At 44.4% G+C, this 17,481-nt stretch overlaps 1 protein-coding gene across 1 annotated transcript in view; it reads right to left on the bottom strand.

Annotated features, from left to right (window-relative positions):
- The window catches only part of LOC126237188 (carboxylesterase 4A-like), a 329,130-nt gene that overhangs the window by 153,230 nt on the left and 158,419 nt on the right, over window positions 1–17,481 (bottom strand). The window lies entirely within an intron of this gene.

The raw sequence follows: 17,481 nt of genomic DNA, 5'->3' as shown, positions 1-17,481 counted from the left end.
TAATTTGGTGACAATGAGAGAGTTTCGACATACGTGGAAAAAATGGCCAACTGAACATTGCTGGCTGTCGATTAAAAGTTTGTTCAATTCAAACACATTTTGAAACTTTAAACGTTTTTTTTTTTCAAAACAACATTTTTCAAATTCGCGGAAGCTATAATTCATACATATACTTGCAATTGCGTTATAGTTTTTTGTAACTTGTGAGTTGCCGTTTTCTCTACGCTAGCGTGTAGCATATATATTTTAATTTAGATTTGTGGTGCACGGTTTTATAACAACGTTTTTGTCGAAAAAATTGACGTTTCTTTCAGAGTGCCGATGTTTTGTTAAGACCATTCTTTGAAATATTCCTGCGTACTACATTGGATAGTATTATTTATTTCAAAGCAGTTTTGAAATATTGTTCTTGGTTGAAAATTGTGGCGTCCAGAGCTTTTACTTACCGCCCTCATACTCCGCGAAGGCCTTTCGCCGATGTCGTGTAGTTCCTCTAGGTCCAAGTTCTTTACTTAAAAAATATACATAATACGATCTTAAGGGTGTACAATAAAGGCCTGAAGTCAATTATGTAGTTTGTTTGTTATTTTATTGAAAAAATAATGAACATTAATACCAAAATCAAACGTCAGACTGGTCTGCCCCTCAAAGAAAGTTTTGCTGTGGGTAATTCACATAATGGCCATTGTTAGGATGTCCTTATAAGAGCCGTTCCTTTCTAACGTTATTAAAACTAATATCTCGAAAAATAAGGTAAGGATTGCTCATAGATAATGTTTGTTCTGTTGTGTCATTCATTTCGTTGTGTATCGTATGTGGACATGGCAGTTTTTTTTTTTTTTGAAAATGTGGGGGTCCTCCACGCTCACACCGTCGTTATGACCATCTCAAAGGATCGACTGTCACCTCCGTATTTGTTAGTTGCTTATAGAGGATTTCAGGAGATGTGTGGCCGTGATGTTATCCATACGTCTGGGTAGGATTACTCACTAATACGGCAGCATGGAGGAGATAGTGGACGAAAAGCGAACGAAGTGTAGCAGTTTCATGGGCAGGGGAGGGGGGGGGGGGAAGTGCGAAGGCAAGCGCTGACGTGCCACAGTAGAAGCTTACATAAAGAGTTTCTGTTATTAGTTTGTTACTTACATGATCCACAGATACTTCGAAGAATTCTTTTATCGAAATGATGTGAAACGGGTCAGTTTACACGGTATGTGCACTTGTCTAATGTTAACTTTACTGAACTCATTATTTTTAGTCCTACTCATGTAACAACAGTTAAAACAAACTGCTTGTCACCAGTTTATAAACAAATAAAACTTCATCCTTGGAGTAGAAGGGTATGTTCAGAAGAAATGATTTTTGTTAGATTTAAAACTTGTTTTCGCTACACGTCAGACATTTTGAGTTACTGGCCAAGTGATCGCCAATTGACAGATTTACTAATGGGCAGTAAAGCCATTTTTCTGCCGTTGTAGGTTCGAATGTAGTTATTCCTCGGAAATATAATGGACTGTTTATGACGAATATCATAAGAGATTATGTGTATTGGGTAGTGCAGTTAAAATAATTACTTGAAATGGTACCTACATGACGACCGCGGGTGACCACCACACATTATTCTTACTATTCGCTTTTGTGCAATCAACACTTTCTTTCTAAGAGATGAGTTACTCCAGAAAATTATTCTATAAGGCATTATGGAGTGCAAATATGCAAAATATGTCAGACATTTTTATTCGTATGTTTCCAAGAATAGCAATTATACGTACGGCAGAAGTAGCTGAACTTGCTTCCCGTGCAACTCCGTAACATGCTTCTTCTTGTTCATGTGCTATAGCTACTGACGTTATGACACTATTTGTTGTACGGAACTGAATGTAAGGCATTTCTCAAAAAAATTAGAGAGACTCCGTTTTCAGAGAACCACTCAATAACGCTTTGGAAAACATCATTAATAATCACTTCTATAGCTTCCTCTCTAATGGGATTTATTATAGTACTATTATTATCGGAAAAATACTAATTTATGAATGTATTGTCACCGCTTTTTGAACAAAAAATTGTAACGTGGCTCCAAATTCATAACAGTTGCTTCATGTAACGACCATCATGAACAAAATTGTAGGTGAATATGCTCCTTTTTTAAGGGACTCTGAAGAGTTGGTTATCTGCTGCCTCATACTACCTTGCTCAGATCCTTTAAAATTTTTCCAGAAAATTCCGTCATGCGAACAAATTAGCGCTCTTTTTAACCTGCAACTCACCTCTTACTCCCACAACCCCCCTAACTGTAACTCGTTCACACCCAATAGTCCATTGCTGTAAGCAACCCGCCTATTCTCACTCATTCAGTCCAACTCATTGTTATTTTATATTTGTGTCTCTCTAACTGCCACTGTCTCATATCTCACAGCCAGAGTCTTCTTCGTTCTGTTCTACTGCTACTGTCTCCATTCATTGTCACTGTCGTCCTCTTGCTCGCCCTTACTGTTACTATCTCATTCATTCCGTCCAAAAGCTGTTCTGTATTCTCCCTATTTCTCTCTTCCTCGTTGTCATTATCATAGACTCAGTATCTCATTATCATCGCCTCTTTACTGCTTCTACTTTCTCCTTCCCTTTATTCCTGGCCCAGTGGCACTGTCTCCTTCACTCCTATCCTTGCACTTTCCTGTCCTTTGGTACTCTGTCCCTCTCTTGCCCTCACTAGCTTCATCTTCTTCGCTCTTTCTATACCACAACAAATGCCTACTGTATTCCTATATTTATTATTTTTCCCTCTCTTTCCCACTGTCACCAAATTGTGGAGAAAATTATTAAAGATGATGAGGAAGGTAGAATAAGGCAGCTGGCGACCAATTTTCAATCAGAGTCTTTTAAACAGGAACTTATTAGCCCTTTTTTGTGCTCCGATTGGAGCATTTTCCGTTGGTTCCTTTTTTTCACCCGCTACAACAGGGTATGTCACTCATATGAAAAGTGCTTTACGGGTCAGTAAAAATCTTGACAGTTTCCTTATGTGAAATTGAAATAACGGAAAACTAATTTTACACCTCAGACTGGTTTTTATGCGCACAAAAATTTTGGATGTGCTTCAGTGCCAAAACATGGGGTTCCCAGAATCCTTCTGATGATAATGGAGACACTTTACAAAATATTTCTCCGTGCTACTTCACTTTATAAACCTCGTTTTCGGCTCACACCGAACTTTATGTGCGTATTTTACGAGTACAAGTATGGTAAATTTGAACCTGTGTATCTCGGAAATGGATAAAGATATCAAGAGAGTTTTCAAGGTTATTCGAGATTTTGATGTTAGGAATATATCGTGAAAGTTATGCCCACTTCTTGTGCACCGCTGTCTTGGAATCAGCGGCTCGGTTTTGGTAGCAAAAAATCATGTTTTTTGGATGTTTCTCGATAACGGATAAGGATTTTTGAAAAATGAGTAGAGAATATACTACTAAAATTTTGAGCAATTTACTGCAGTTATTTCTTATTTATATTTTATCTGATATCGGATTTTAGTGCGTATTTTACTTACCTCTGAATCTTGAAAACGGATAAAGATATCAAGAAAATTATCAAGGTTGTTCGAGATCGGGATCTTAAGAATGTATATATATATAAATTTCAGCCGTTTGCTGTGCGTAACCATCTTGGAATCCGTGGCTTTGCTTTGGTTCGAAAAATGATAAAGAAACCTTTTTTTCTGTTTTCTGAGCAATCGCCCATAAAGTAATGCGGCCTCCATAAGCCCCTTAAGGCTCACTGTGGGCGACATAAAACACAAAAAGAACCAAATAATTTACTTTATTTGCCTAAGCAGAAGGAAGTGTGTAATATTCATACTTTGACACTCAACTTAGGATAGTGACACGTAGAAGATCCTTCTGTTGGGCATACAAATGGTCTCTAGCCCAGGGGGTATCCCAAACACTTGACCCTACCTTTCTACCACCCGACAGAACAGAGGTATGACCCCGAAAGAATCCCATTTTTCTGTTTGGAACATATTAGGAAGTGCATGCTGCCACATGCGTACCGATTGATGGGGTTGTACATATTGCAGTACATAAAAAATAATAACTGGCCAGTTAGACGTGTCAGAGAGTGAAACCGAAATGATTTCTGGCGTGCCCTCTGCTGTTCCTTATCTACACTCCTGGAAATTGAAATAAGAACACCGTGAATTCATTGTCCCAGGAAGGGGAAACTTTATTGACACATTCCTGGGGTCAGGTACATCACATGATCACTCTGACAGAACCACAGGCACATAGACACAGGCAACAGAGCATGCACAATGTCGGCACTAGTACAGTGTATATCCACCTTTCGCAGCAATGCAGGCTGCTATTCTCCCATGGAGACGATCGTAGAGATGCTGGATGTAGTCCTGTGGAACGGCTTGCCATGCCATTTCCACCTGGCGCCTCAGTTGGACCAGCGTTCGTGCTGGACGTGCAGACCGCGTGAGACGACGCTTCATCCAGTCCCAAACATGCTCAATGGGGGACAGATCCGGAGATCCTGCTGGCCAGGGTAGTTGACTTACACCTTCTAGAGCACGTTGGGTGGCACGGGATACATGCGGACGTGCATTGTCCTGTTGGAACAGCAAGTTCCCTTGCCGGTCTAGGAATGGTAGAACGATGGGTTCGATGACGGTTTGGATGTACCGTGCACTATTCAGTGTCCCCTCGACGATCACCAGTGGTGTACGGCCAGTGTAGGAGATCGCTCCCCACACCATGATGCCGGGTGTTGGCCCTGTGTGCCTCAGTCATATGCAGTCCTGATTGTGGCGCTCACCTGCACGGCGCCAAACACGCATACGACCATCATTGGCACCAAGGCAGAAGCGACTCTCATCGCTGAAGACGACACGTCTCCATTCGTCCCTCCATTCACGCCTGTCGCGACACCACTGGAGGCGGGCTGCACGATGTTGGGGCGTGAGCGGAATACGGCCTAACGGTGTGCGGGACCGTAGCCCAGCTTCATGGAGACGGTTGCGAATGGTCCTCGCCGATACCCCAGGAACAACAGTGTCCCTAATTTGCTGGGAAGTGGCGGTGCGGTCTCCTACGGCACTGCGTAGGATCCTACGGTCTTGGCGTGCATCCGTGCGTCGCTGCGGTCCGGTCCCAGGTCGACGGGCACGTGCACCTTCCGCCGACCACTGGCGACAACATCGATGTACTGTGGAGACCTCACGCCCCACGTGTTGAGCAATTCGGCGGTACGTCCACCCGGCCTCCCGCATGCCCACTATACGCCCTCGCTCAAAGTCCGTCAACTGCACATACGGTTCACGTCCACGCTGTCACGGCATGCTACCAGTGTTAAAGACTGCGATGGAGCTCCGTATGCCACGGTAAACTGGCTGACACTGACGGCGGCGGTGCACAAATGCTGCGCAGCTAGCGCCATTCCACGGCCAACACCGTGGGTCCTGGTGTGTCCGCTGTGCCGTGCGTGTGATCATTGCTTGTACAGCCCTCTCGCAGTGTCCGGAGCAAGTATGGTGGGTCTGACACACCGGTGTCAATGTGTTCTTTTTTCCATTTCCAGGAGTGTATATAACCGATTTAGGAGACAATCTGATCAGCCGTCTTAGGATTTCTGCATATGATGCTGTCGTTTATCGTCTACTAGAGTCATCAGAAAATCAAAACAAATTGCAATACGATTTAGAAAAGATATCTGTATGGTGCGAAAATTGGCAATTGACTCTAAATAATGAAAAGTGTGAGGTCATTCACACGAGTGCTAAAAGGAATCCGTTAAACTTCGGTTACACGATAAATCAGACAAATCTGAAGGCCCTAAATTGAACGAAATACCTAAGAATTACAATTACGAACGACTTAAATTGGAAAGAACACGTAGAAAATGCTGTGGGGAAGGCAAACCAAAGACTGCTTTTTATTGGCAGAACACTTAGAAGATGCAACACATCTTCTAAAGAGAAAGCCTATAACGCTTATTCGTCCTCTTTTGGCATACTGCTGCGCGGTAAGGGATCATTACAGGATAGGATTGACGGAGTACGTCAAGAAAGTTCAAAGAAGAGCAGCACGTTTTGTACTATCGAGAAATAGGGAGAGAGTGTCACGGACGTGGTACAGGATTTGGGGTGGACATAATTAAAACAAAGGCGTTTTTCGTTGCGCCGGAATCTTTTCATGAAATGTCAATCGACAGCTTTCTCCTCCTGATGCGAAAGTATTTTGCTGAGGCCGATCTACATAGGGAGAAACGATCATCGTAAATAAATAAGGGAAATCAGAAGTCGCACGGAAAGGTGTAGGTGTTCATTTTATCGGCGCGCTGTTCGAGACTGGAATAATAGAGAATTGTTGTAAAGGTGGTTCGGTGATCCCTCTGCCAGCCACTTAAGTGTGATTTGCAGAGTATCCATGTAGAGGTAATTTATTTGGAAGTCACTTGTGTCTGGACGTTTGACTGAAGCCAAGTGGGGACGACATACGCGTTGTAAGAAGGGAATCCTCAGGTACGTATTAGCAGTCACATGAGATGGAAAGCCGATCGGGGTAGCCGCGCGGTCTTGGGCGCCTTGTCATGGTCCGTGCGGCTCCCCCCGTTTGAGGTTCGAGTCCTCCCTCCGGCAATGATGTGTGTGTTGTCCATAGCGTAAGTTAGTTCAAGTTAGATTAAGTAGTGTGTAGGCCTATAGACCGATGACCTAAGTAGTTTGGTCCCATAAGACTTTACCACACGTTTCAAATTTTTGAGATTTCCAAGAAGAAAAGGAGACATCATAAGAAAACGTTTCTCCACGTCTCGTAGGAACTGAACCACTTACGGGTTTAATTTCAAATTCATAGTGTAAATTACAATCCTGGAATGTCGAAATGGTTATATTAGATGGTTAGTGTTTGGATCGCATTAAGAGTAAGCAAACACCATAGACAAGAAATATGTTTACAGTTTGTTCAAGAAAACCATTCATAAGGCGCCCTGTTCTGGTCCACAATGAACAGACAAAGTCGCGATAGATGCTAGAACGAAACTGGTGACTGTATCAGAAATTTATATTGCAAAATTTGGGGGTAGTCAGGGAATCATTCACAATGATTTGGGTAATTAGAAGGTCTGTTCCCGATCGTACAGCACCAATTCACCGAAAAACAAACTGCGTAGCTTTCATCGAGGAATATGAGCGAGATTCACATTTTAGACGTCAGCAATGTCGATGAACATGTTTCCTATGGTTCGATCTCAAGTAGTGCAGACAATCATCTCGACAGGTGTGGACTGCTCTCTGAATCAGGTCTGGACGAATATCCATAGCTATGTAGAAACAATGCTTAGATTGGTTCCAATAGAAGCCTTCGATGACAGTTTTCAGGAGCTTTACTAAAGTTGCTACATGTGATTTATGGCACGCAGCTATTACTTTTAGGGCGAATAAAGGTACTTCGCCTGAAAAAAAAAAGTGAAGAACCCAGAAGATATGATCTGACTTCAATGTCACGTCGAATGGTATGCAAATGATTTAGAACTGCGAACCGCTGTGATAGACAGAACGCCCAACAGAGTGTTTTAGAATCTTAAATATGGCTGCAACTGTGTAAATCTGAAGAGGCTGAAAAATCAATCAACCAGTTGCAAACCAAAGGTTTATTTAGCTCTTGACCTAGGTTTCTATATTTCTAAAAATATCTTCTTCAGAAGGAGTGGGTCTTGTTACATCACTTGGTGGTAAATTACATTAGCTGAAGCCGAGCTCGCTGTTGTCATATATAAAATTAATATAAAAACCATGATTTGTAACAAAGCCCACTCCTTCTGAAGAAGATATTTTTAGAAACATCGATACCTAGGTCAAGGGCTAAATAAACCTTTGGTTTGCGAGTGGTTGGCCGATTTTTTCAACCTCTTCAGAGTGTTTTAGTGTGTTTTACGTTTAATGTTGTTGCCACATATAGATGTGTGAACAGTGTCAGATATTGGATGATCACAGTCAAGACAAGGAGATACCACGTAAGTGGGTGAGACAGATTTATCAGCAACTGCCCAGCAGGTAGATTCGTGCAATATCCGGATCTGTGGAGTGGTCCGATGTTAGACAGCGCGGGAACGCTGTGGCAGACATACTCGTTAACAAAGTTCCAATCGACCAAGTCTGACCATCACGAGGAGTCTCGCTTTATTCTGTACCAGACACATCGTAACCGCTTCACCCATCCGCCTGCCATCCGAGAACATGGACTTCCTATAACACTCTTTGTCATGCCGAACCATTGGTCGGAGACTAACAGCAGCCGGGTAAGGGTGTTACCGTGTTACTGCTTTTGGATAGGTGCCGTGACCGGGGAGCACGGACTTCTGATGAATGGCCTCGCACTGTGTTCAGCGGTGACTCACAATTCCGCACCACCCCCGGCTGAGTATCGTTGGCGAGCATGACCGCGACGTGGTGAGAAGCAGTATGTTTTGGAGAGGCATAGCGCTGTTAGCCCTGACGTCACGGTTTGAGGAGCCATCGGGTATGACTTCAGATCACGGCTGGTAGTAACTGTGCGAAACATGACGGCGCAACTGCACATCACAGACCTCGTGCACCCTGATGTGTTACCTCCCGTGCGACAGTGTCATGATGCCATTTTTTCAGGACAGTGCTCATCGACACATCGCAGATGTCTTTATGAACCGTCTGCTTGATGTTGAGGTACCCCCGCGGCCAGCAATAAATGCAAATCTGTCCCTGCTAGAACATGTGAGAGAACAGCTAGGACGTCTACTACGAGGGTCACTCCGAAAAAAATGCACACTATTTTTGTAAAAATACAGTTTTCATTCTGCATGTGTGAAAGTTTTACAGTGTGTAGATACATCCTTCCTCGCTTGTTTTCAAACTTAGTTCAACCTGTTCCCGTGAGTGGTGCCGTCACAGCATGTCTTCACGATGGCTGCTACACTTGATGTTCGTCAGAAGCATTGTGCTGTCATAGAATTCCTGTGCTGTGAAAACGAGCCAGTAGGAAACATCCACAAGAGGTTGAAAAAGGTTTGTGGAGATGCTGCTGTCGATCGCAGTACAGTTAGTCGGTGGGCAAGCAGGTTACGTGATGAAAGCTGGCATGGTAATATTGAGGATTGTCCTCGCAGCAGCAGACCTCGTGCTGCACACGCTCCAGACAATGTGCGGAGAGTTAACGAATTGGTGACTACAGACAGACGCATCACAGTGAACGAATTGTCACGCTACGCTGGAATAGGGGAAGGAAGTGTTTGCAGAAAACTGAAAGTGTTGGCGTTAAAAAAAGATTTGTGACAGGTGGATTCCCAGGATGTTGACAGTGGCTCACAAAGAAACAAGGAAAACGGTATGCAAAGAACTTTTGGAACAGTACAAGAATGGTGGAGATGAATTTCTTGGAAGAATTGTGACAGGTGATGAAAGATGGCTCCATCATTTTTCACCAGTGACGAAGAGGCAATCAATGGAGTGGCATCATGCAAATTCACCCAGGGAAAAAATTCAAAACTACACCTTCTGCTGGAAAAGTGATGGCCATGGTTTTTTTTCCGATTCCGAAGGACTCTTGCTTGTGGACATCATGCCAAGGGGAACTACCATAAATTCTGATGCAAATGTGACGACACTGAAGAAACTTCAAACTCGAGTGTGTCATGTTCGACCACATCGGCAAAAGCAGGATGTTTTGCTGTTGCACGACAATGCACGGCCACATGTCAGTCAAAAAACCATGGAAGCGATCACGAAACTCGGATGGACAACACTGAAACATCCGCCTTACTGGCTTCATGTGACTATCATCTCTTTGGGAAACTGAAAGACTCTCTTCGTGGAACAAGGTTTGGAGATGATGACTACCTTGTGCACGCTGCCAAACAGTGGCTCCAACAGGTTGGTCTTGAATTTTACCGTGCGCTGGTTCCAAGATGGCGTAAGGCAGTTGAGAGGGATGGAAATTATGTGGAGAAATGAAAATATTGTTCCTAAAGGATGGTTCAAAAATGGTTCAAATGGCTCTGAGCACTATGGGACTCAACTGCTGAGGTCATTAGTCCCCTAGAACTTAGAACTAGTTAAACCTAACTAACCTAAGGACATCACACACATCCATGCCCGAGGCAGGATTCGAACCTGCGACCGTAGCGGTCTCACGGCTCCAGACTGCAGCGCCAGAACCGCGCGGCCACTTCGGCCGGCTCCTAAAGGATGTATCTACACACTGTAAAACTTTCAAACATGTAGAATAAAAGACGGATTTAAAAAAAAAAAAAATAGTGAGCATTTCTTTTGGAGTGACCCTCGTACTTGGCGGTATTTAGGACAGGGCCGGCCACGGCATGCTATACTTCCTGCGTGCAGCGTGTGCAGACCGCGTACGGACCAAGGCCCGTCATCTCATTCGGCTTTGCTCGGTCCTTCTCGGAAGTACCCGGAACAGCGCGACGTTTCATTTACCATTGCGGAACGACATTTTTCCGTTGGTCTAACTCTGAATTCGGTAGAATTGAAGTGTCAACGCTGTTTTTCCTTCGTTATTTGTTCGTTGTATGAAGAACGTCCACAGGTCCAGTGGCTGTTTGCACGAAAAGAGGCAGTCTAGCGATCTATCGGCAGAAGCCTTTAAATATGAGTGCGACTAACATAAGAAAAGGATCAGAAGTCTCAAAATACATATTATGCTTTCGCGTAACCGATGGGTACTGCAAGTTTGCTATGAAACGACATTACAAACCCATGCAAGAAGAATTTAAAGATTTACACCTGTTTTCGTGACCATCTGCCGTTGGCATGAAAAAGCAAAAAATTACAATGATAACAGACGGGATTCATTGTTCTGTACATCAAGAAGCACTTTATGCTAAATTTGCGGGCATGGAGCATATGAAAAAATTGGTGGTACAAATTTTTAAGTCATACGCATTACTCCATTGTCAGTTGCATCTATTTTCAATGGAGCTGAACGAAGAGCGTGGAAGCTTCGTACAGCACTGCAAAATACTTTGGTTAAGTCTAAGAACATGCCTGGAACGATTTTTCTATTTAAAACTCGCAACTGTTGAATTTATGAACACATAAGGAGTGCAGGAATGAATATTAGAAAATGGTTCAAATGGCTCTAAGCACTATGGGACCTAACATCTGTGGTCAGTAGTCCCCTAGACTTAGAACTACTTAAACCTAACTAACCTAAGGACGTCACACACATCCATGCACGAGGCAGGATTCGAACCTGCGACCGTAGCAGCCTCGTGGTTCCGCACTGAAGTTTCTAGAACCGCCCAGTCAGCGCGGCCGGCGAATATTAGAACATCCGGAATAGATTGAAAACTTCGCATTTTAAGTGGACTTGACTGCATACTGCCCATTGTAAGACATTTCAAGGTAACTTCTTTCTGATTTGATAGGAATGCATTTAAATAGAAAATCACGTTCTAGAAGGGACACATTCTAACAAAAACAATTCAGCTCCCTAATGTCAATGCCATTAAAGAAAGCGCGACGTTTAAAGAATTCATTGTGGCCTTCCAAGAATCACAACGATAGTTTTGTAAGGATTTTGAAGTCACTGTCAATCATACATCTGTTTTCGAGAAGTTTTCGAGACCATTTGCCTTTTCAGTTTAAAGCGCCCCCTGAGCATGTGCAGATGTAACTGATTGACTTGCAAGGTAGATACAGCTTTAATTAGAAATATTTTGCCGTAAAACTGTCCAGGACGTCTACGTTGTTTTTCTCAGGAAGTTCAAATGGTTCAAATGGCTCTGAGCACTATGGGACTTAACATCTGTGGTCATCAGTCCCCTATAACTTAGAACTACTTATACCTAACTAACCTAAGGACATCACACACATCCATGCCCGAGGCAGGATTCGAACCTGCGACCGTAGCGGTCACGCGGTTCCAGACTGAAGCGCCTAGAACCGCACGGCCACACCGGCCGGCTTTCTCAGGGAGTTTTTTCCAAATCCGCATGACGAGGTTGTAAAAGTACTACTATATTACGATACAGGTATTTGTGAGGAGGACTTCTTCCGATTATGAAATTAAATAACTCACGAATATGTGGCAACGTGAGAGCAAAACACTGTGAAATTGTCTACTCTGTCTGTATGGCAACAGTTTGTACCAGAGAAAGACACACTGAAGCACCAAAGAAACTGGTATAGGCATACCTACTCAAATACAGAGATATGTAAACAGGAAGAGTACACCGCTACGCTCGACGACCCCTATACAAGACAACGAGTGTCTGTAGCAGTTGTCTAGATCGGTTACTGCTGCTACTATGGCAGGTTATCAAGATTTAAGTGAGTTTGAACCTGGTGTTATAGTCGGTGCACGGGCTATGGGACACAGTAACTCCGAGGTAGCAATGAAGTGGAGATTGATCCGTACGACCATTTCATGAGTGTATCGTGAATATCAGGAATCCGGTGAAACATCAAATCTTCAACATCGCTGCGGCCGGAAAAAGATCCTGCAAGAACGGGACCAATGACGACGAAGGACAATCGTTCAATGTGTCAGAAGTGCAACCATTCCGCAGATTGCTACAGATTTCATGCTGGGCCATCAAGAAGTGCCAGCGTGCTAACCATTCAGCGAAACATAATCTATATGGGTTTTCCGAGCTGAAGGCCCACTCGTGTATCCTTGATGACTGCACGACACAAAGCCTTACACCTCGCCTGGGCCCGTCAACAGCGACATTGGACAGTTGATGACTGTAAACATATTGCCTGGTCGGACGAGTTTCAAATGGTATCGAGCAGATCGACGTGTACGGGTAAGGAGAAAACCTCATGAATCCATGGAATGTCAGCAGGGGACTGTTCAGGCTGGTTGAGGCTCTGTAATGGTGCGTTTCGTGTGCCATTGGAGTGATATGGGACCCCTGATACGTCTAGATACGACTCTGACAGGTGACACGTACGTATTGCACCCATTCACGTCCATTCTGCATTCTGACGGACTTGGGAAATTCCAGCACCACAATGCGACTTCCCACACGTTCAAAATTGCTACGCAGTGGCTCCAGGAACACTCTTCTGAATTTAAACACTTCCGCTGGCCACAAAACTCTTCAGACAAGAACATTATTGAGCATATCTGCCTTGCAACGAGCTGTTCTGAAGAGATCTCCACCCCCCTCGTACTCTAACGGATTTATGGACAGCCATATAACATCCATGGTTTCATTTCCCTCCAGTTTTACTTGAGATATTAGTCCAGTCCATGCAACGTCGTGGTTCGGCACTTCTGCGTGCTCGCGAGGGCCCTACGCGATATTGGGCAGGTGTACCAGTTTCTTTGGCTCTTCAGTGTGTATTATGTCTTCAGCACACCAAAAATAATTCAGGTATAATGAAAATTCGTTTTCTCTGTGGCCTATGTTGTTGAGAAATGTGAAATATAAGACCAAGTCGTATGCAGTGCGACTGCACTGCCATTCAAATACGGTGCTTTCTCAGTTTCCTCGTCATCCCCCTCCTTGCGGTCAGACATGGTAGCGTGGCGGTGGGGGGAATGTGGCAGCCAAGTCGAGCACTATGGCACTCGTGCCAGGGCAATGCTCGTGAGTCGAATTCTTCTTCACCTCTGATCTAGAATATCAAGGACCAGTTACATCAGCCGCCCACTATTTTGCTGAGTACAACGGCTTTAAAACATGCTTCCCAGTCGAATAAGTGCATCCAGATGGGGCACAACGTTATACTGATAAGTGGGCTCATACTTCTAAGTTCTTGTAAGTTTAAATCTGTTCCGTAATCGCTGAAATATTGTCGCAGAAGACGCTGACTAGCACAGTCACCGTGGTGTAGTGGTTATGATACTAGACTGTTTCTGGAGGGTCGTGAGTTCTAAACTCACCTGAACTGTAAAACTTTAATTTCTATATTCGGTTCGAGTACATTCTAGAAGTATCCACAAATCTCAAGAATCATTGTACTGGCATGTTCTGTAGCTGTATATATACTGTACGTGTTCTGGCCGGAGGCAGTTCGCTCCGCGCTCTTGTATGTGCAAGTGCTGAATAAACCTTCGTTAAGTGAAGTTAGTGTTCGTTAGTCATTTAATTACACCTTCTTCTACGTGACACTATTCTGGTGGAGACATTGGGTATTGGGACTTGTGATAGCGCGCATTATCGACGACACAGTGGCTCCCATCAGGCCACGACAGAGCTGCCGTTCACGTAGCGAGAAACCAGAGTTCGAGCTGTATTCAGCAGGTCGCAATCTATCGGAGACAGAAGAAGACGAGGACGTTACGATGGCAGCAACTGTGTGCTACCACATGAGACATCCTTCCGGGTTCTCTGGTGACAATGGCCAAGATCCAAACATGTGGCTGAAGGTATATGAGCGTATAGCCGAATTTAACAAATGGGATGACACTGTCTGTTTGGCTAACGTATTTTTCTACTTGGAGGGCACTGCTAAGCAATGTTATGAGAACAACGAGGAGAAGTTCACAAGCTGGGAAGTATTCCAGGCCGAACTACGCAACGACAGAAGTGCAAGGCTGAAGATAAAATGAAGTGCAGAGCACAGCGTCCAGGAGAAACTACAGCATACTACGTTCAAGACGTCTTGGAGCTGTGTAAAATAGTGGATCCTAGAATGAAGGAGGAAGATACGGTTGCACATCTCATGATGGGTGTTGCTGAGGACATGTATCAAGCCCTACTCCTGAAGGAGATTTCGACAGCAGACGACTTCATAAAATGGTGCCAGTGTATCGAGACAATGCATCAAAAAAGCATTACAAGGAAGAAGTTTGAACGGCGTCCAAACGTCGTATCGATGTCTGTGAGGGAGGAAGGAACTGATTTCACAATCTGATTTCGTCAGATAGTGAGAGAGGAAGTTCAGAAGGCACTTGGATTAAATGGCGAGCAAAAAGCCTAGACGCTTCAAGAGGTCATAATGGCGGAAGTAGAACAGACTTTGAACCCAATCTCTCGTTATTCATTTCCCTTTAAGACGGTGATAAGTCGAGACTCAGGAGAAGTTACGTTCCTACAACGTCGCATGAGGAACCTGTTTGGGCACCAATGAAGACTGACGTCTGGAGGACCCAGGATAACCAACCAGTATTTTCCACCGCGGTCACCGGGATATGTGGTGCGCTGTTGTCGAGAAAGGTGGCGGATATTTGATGACCTCCGCGCCAGAAGACAGCAGAGCGATCTTAGCCGACGCCAACTCCAGGACGACGAAAATGAACAAGAAGATGTGGATGCAGGACGACGTAGGTCACCATCGCCGCATGCTAGCCGTTGGAGAGGACGCTCCCCAACACGCCTATGAAGGTCTCCATCGCCGTTTAGAAGCTCCAACCGATCAACTAGCCGCCGCAACCTGGAAAACTAAAGGGTGCGACCTTCCTTGGAGGTGTGGCCGCCGAAGATAAAAATCCTCCGCCGTTGATCACTACAAAAACGATGGGAAACTACGTTGATATCCTCATGGACGTCCGACCAGCCCAAGCTCTTGTGGACTCTGGAGCATCATATTCAGTCATTTCGAAGAAGTACCATTGCCAGTTGCAGAAAACGGTATTCGTCGACAACAAAACATCTCTGCTGAAAGTGGCTAATAGAAAATGTGTAAAACCTACAGGAAGATGTGTAATTCGTGGGGTGTAAGTGGCCATACACAGCCCTTAGAATTCATCGTCTTACAATAGTGTAGTCATGCCGACATTCTCGGATGGGACTTTCTGAAAGCTTCTGAGACAATTATTGATTGTGGTCGCTCGAAGATTATGCTAGACGAGATGAGATGCTGTGGACGGGAAGGTGCGCATTCGTGTGTGTGGAGACTATGTGTGCTGTATGAAGTGATCATTCCTGCAGTCAGCGCTAGAAAGGTAACTGTCATGCGTCATGCCATGCATCAACCCATGGATCTTGCAGTGGAATGTAAGGGAAGCGTACCACTGAAGAATAACTTGTTCATCCCAGCCTCTGTCGTCTCGTTTAAGAACGGTTTCGGTAAACTGTGGATAGTTAACTGTCGCCTGGAGCCGCAGATCCTTCCAAGACGTATGTGCATAGCAAACGCTGAGCCGTTAATTGCCGAACAGCTGAGCGTCATAGAAACCTACCATGCCGAGTCTATGGGCAAAATTGGCGCTATCACTACGAGACAAAGTCTTCTAGCTCGACTATTACCAGATCTCACTAAGGAACATCAGAAGAAAAGTTCTCTGAATGCTTCAATCCACAGGTTGTAAGGGGTCCGTAGGCCCTTGCTATAAGTTTGCACTCGGCACAGGTCGACAGGGCAAACAATCGATAGTGTCGGGTTGCGAGAGCGAGTGTAGAGTTGAAGTCAGTTCCCAGGTTGCGGGCCGAGCCGTGTGGAGACCGGTTGCTGTGATACAAGGCTTACCGACAAAGGGAGTGGCCATCGCCGCGGTTTAACCCCTTTGTGTTAGAATAATACGGGAAAGTGAAAAAGTATAATTACGAGAGTGATTCAGTGATATTTTTGTGACGATATTTATTTGGTTTCGCGTCTACCGCGCCGGCATCATTTGGATTGCAGTGTTGGATTGCAGTGTTGGATTGCAGTGATTGTATTTAGCGTGTGACGATTATGAATAACGAAGAGGCCTGTGCTGAGATTAGCCGTAATTAATTATGTATGACGAAGGCAGTGGCTGTCTCCTTTTTCTTGTGTTTTAGAGACGAATATAGGTCTTGATTAGTGAAGCTGTGTTGGCGTTCTTCTTGTCACCAGACATTTCATTATTACAGCATTTGAGAAGGACAAAATGGAATGTAGCAACTCCGTAGCAGTCAAATCCGATTGCCAGCCCCATTAGGTACACGGTCACATTAATTAATATTTATCTGGGCTGCTATTCAGATCCCGATCGAGCGGGATACATAAAATCGGAGTGTTACAAGGTGAAGAGAAAATTAGGCAAATCGACGGTGAAGCACCGGATTAGCACTGGAGACCATCAACCAGTAAGCCAGAGAGCATACCGAGTGTCAGCAACGGAACGTCGAATAATTCGTGACGAGGTAGAGGAACTGATGAAAAATGACATCAGTCAGCCTTCGCAGAGCCTATGGTAGTCACCAGTGGTTCTCGTCAGGAAGAAGGATGGCAGTTGGGGCTTTTGTGTTGATTACAGGAAGCTTAACAAGACAAATAAAAAGGACGTTTACCCCCTTCCACGACCTGACGATTGTCTGAAGGAGGCTAAGTTTTTCTCAACCATACTGGCAAATCGAAGTAGATGAGACTGATAGTGAGAAAACTGCTTTCATCATCCCTGAGGGCCTGTATGAGTTTAAGGTAATGCCGTTTGGTATGTGTAATGCACCAGCAACTTTTGAACGAATGATGGACAATCATCTGTCACCTGAAGTGGACGATGTGTCTTTGTTATTTAGATGACATTATAGTGTTCTCAGAGACGTGATGGACGAGTAAAAAGACTG

The sequence above is a fragment of the Schistocerca nitens genome, chromosome 1 (genome assembly GCF_023898315.1).
Source record: "Schistocerca nitens isolate TAMUIC-IGC-003100 chromosome 1, iqSchNite1.1, whole genome shotgun sequence".
In the NCBI taxonomy this organism is placed as follows: domain Eukaryota; kingdom Metazoa; phylum Arthropoda; class Insecta; order Orthoptera; family Acrididae; genus Schistocerca; species Schistocerca nitens.
Note: the sequence above shows the minus strand (reverse complement) of the source record. Positions and strands in the feature narration are given on the sequence as shown.